This window comes from Anabrus simplex, chromosome 2, assembly GCF_040414725.1.
Source record: "Anabrus simplex isolate iqAnaSimp1 chromosome 2, ASM4041472v1, whole genome shotgun sequence".
NCBI lineage: Eukaryota > Metazoa > Arthropoda > Insecta > Orthoptera > Tettigoniidae > Anabrus > Anabrus simplex.
This window is the reverse complement of record NC_090266.1, coordinates 823,643,032-823,646,262: the sequence shown is the minus strand read 5'-3', so window position 1 is coordinate 823,646,262 and position 3,231 is coordinate 823,643,032. Positions and strand designations below refer to the sequence as shown.

Here is a 3,231-nt window from a genome sequence, read left to right as displayed (position 1 = left end):
ATTTTCTTCAGTTTGTTATTTCAGACATAGGTACTGTAAGTATGTTCACACTTGGAATTCGAAAGCTAGAACTCAGAAAGCACACGCAGATGATTTATTTGAAGTTCTCTAGTCCCATGTCGTGCTCAGCAGCTACTGACCTGCCTTGGACATCTACTTTCATTGCTTGGACTACAGTACTTCATAACTCAGCAGATGACAACAAAGCTTTGAATCGGCAGCCCTGAATACGGTTTCCGTGATTTGCTATTTTCACATCAGGCAAATGCTTTTCTTCTTTTTCTTCAGCGTTTGTCCCTCCTGCTCGTGGGGTCCTGTGCATGGATTCGTTGTCTCCATTTAGTTTCGTCCTGGACCATGTCAGGGTGGAGACTGATACTCTTCAGATCTTTGTGAAGGGTATCGGCCCATCGCTGTTTTGGTCGTCCTTTTGGTCTCCAGCCAGCGACTTCTGTCATGTAACCAGTCTTCGTGATAATGTTGGCGTCTACCTTTAGTACATGAACAAACCATCGTAGACGACTTTCGAGCCTTTTTTCTTGAATCAGTGCAAAGCCAAATCTCTCCCTGATGGATTCATTGGAGATGCGATCCAGTTTAGTGACGCCACCTGTCCACCTCAACATCTTAGTCTCCATGACACCCAGCCGACGCTCTGTCTCAGTCGTACCGGGCGAGTTGGCCGTGCGGTTAGGGGCACGCAGTCGTGAGAATGCCTCCGGGATCTAGTGGGTTCGAACCCCACTGTCGGAAGCTGTGAAGATGGTTTTCAGCGGTTTTCCATTTTCACAACAGGTAAATGATGGGCCTGTACCTTAATTAAGACCACGGCCACTTCCTTCCTTCCTTCCTTCCTGCTTATGACCCTTTCCTATCCTATCGTCGCCGTAAGACCTATCTGTGTCGGTGCGACGTAAAGCAAAATTGAAAAAATAATGTTGTCTCAGTCGTAGTCTGCCAACATTCGCAACCATGTAGTCCAACAGGTCGGATGACAGTACGCTAGATTTTTGATTTGAGACTATTTTTCATCCTCCGGTCGCAAGTGACGCCGGTTGTTGTTCAACATTTCATCCAGGCTGCATATATCCTTGCATTGACCTCTTCGACAAGTCGGCCATCATCAGTGATCGTGGAGCCAAGATACTTGAATCTTGTCACTCGCGGCAGGTCCTCACCGTCTACATGAACTGTTCCGATTGCTTGCATATGTTGCGTCATATATTCAGTCTTCTTTTCATTTAGGCGCAGGCCGTATTGCGCCAGCCGATAGCTCCATTCTTGGGTTTAGCATCGCAGATAAACCTGGGTCTCAAAGGCCAACATGATATCGTCTGGGTAGAGAAGCGTCCATGGCAAAGAACGGTGCAGGTCTACTGTTACAGTGTCTATGGGAAAGTCAATGGATCCTCCTGCGATGGCCTAAACATAGCTCCATGAGTCTACTTAAAGCAGCTGAACCCAGTTGACAAGGTATTCTGGTATGCCGTGCTCTCACAGTGCTAGCCACATGAGTTCATGCGGTATGCTTTCAAAGGCCTTCTCAAAGTCAAGGAAAGCTAGGTGGTTCGGTTTGTTCTTCAACCAAGGGCCGTGCAGCATAGATTGAGTCGTTTGTGCCATAATTCTTCAAAAATCGAGCTAACGTTCTGGAAAGCTCAACGATCTCACGCATCCCTTTATAAGGAACCCGTTCGAATACCTTCGTCACGTGACACAAAAGTCGCATCGGTCCGTAATCAGCATAAATTCTGCCGGGCTCCCATTTTTTTAAGATGTATTCAGTGGTGTTGAGTCCCCAATCGTTCGGTGTTCGACCCTATTTAATTACCCATTGTTGAGAGTACCAAAGTTCTGCTGGAAGATCGTCTGGGCCAGTAGCTTTCGCCGGCTTCATTTCTTTTAAAGCAACATTGACCTCTTCAATATCAATGTCTCTGCCAGATTTTTTTACAGCAGTAGTGACTGGGATTGGTGGATGGGGATATTCCTCAGTTGAGACCTTCTCGAAGTAGCTCCGCCATTTCTCTCTTGCCTTCTTATAACCGACCAGTAAGTTTCCTGTTTCATCGTTGATGCCATAGAAGCGCTGGATGTCTTGTGTTTTGAGATGCCTCGCTTCGGTGGGTCGGTATAATTCCCCCTCGCCCGCACTCGTTTCCAGTTTCACATACAGAGTTGCAAAATGTGCTGTTTTTGTTGTAGCTATGATCTTATTTGCATCACTACGGACTACCTTGTAGGCATTCCAACGAGACGGTTCCTTGTTGGAAAGAAACTCATGGTAAAGCCGTTTCTTCTTTCGTACTGTATTTCTGAACTCATCGCTCCAGAGCAATGTATCTTTGTCAAATAATCACCGTCCTCCTTTTTTTAAAAATCCAAGGACAGTACATGTGGTGTTATGAGCAGCCTCCTTCTGTTTTATCCAATTCTCTTCGGCTGTAGTAATCGGTGTTGATGTTATTCGTATGACGACATCGGCCTCTTTTTCCTTGAAGCGCCACCAATTGATTCTCGCTGGTCCTGTACGAAAGACGTGTTCGGGATTCGGAGATTTGATACGCAACTTGCAGATGACCAGGCAAATGCAAATACCTCAATGAAACCCTCGGTGGTTCCTTTCCAATCTTGACGATTTCCTATCCCATCGTCGTCATTTGCCCTATTTGTGTCCTCTCGGTATAAGGAAAATTGAGAAGAATAAAAATAGAAACAGAATGGGTTTGGAAGGCGTAGACCATCTATGCTTACAACATTTTCTACAATAATGGAACAATGATGCAACCGGCAAGGAACATCCGGCTTCCCTTTACGGATCATAAAACTCGAATTCATTTACCTCCTTCCTGATATACTAATCACTACGAAAACTTCCAGAGATGTCTATACCTCCATCTAACGTAGCAATTACATGAAGTCACGGACCACGAAGACTGCACTAGCGGTGAAGTGGAATCGAATCTGGAGAAACATTAGTAATAAAGTACTTCCATACCCAGTACGTGAACACTGGTATACGGAAGTGCGTGAATAGATCCTAACCAACAACCAGTAACACCGTATCGGTATGATGGACAATCCATGTTATACTGTATAGTGTGCAAGAATGGAGAAAACACCATAACGCACTCAAAGTTTAGCACAAATCTCACAAGTTCAACCAGTGTGGCGGAGAATGCGACCATTAATAGGACAGCTGAATGGCCAAAATAGCAATCAAACATTTTC

At 45.2% G+C, this 3,231-nt stretch overlaps 1 pseudogene; it reads right to left on the bottom strand.

Annotated features, from left to right (window-relative positions):
* Positions 1-284: 284 nt before the first annotated feature.
* On the bottom strand, positions 285-1,221 carry LOC136863700 (uncharacterized; annotated as a pseudogene).
* Positions 1,222-3,231: the final 2,010 nt, after the last annotated feature.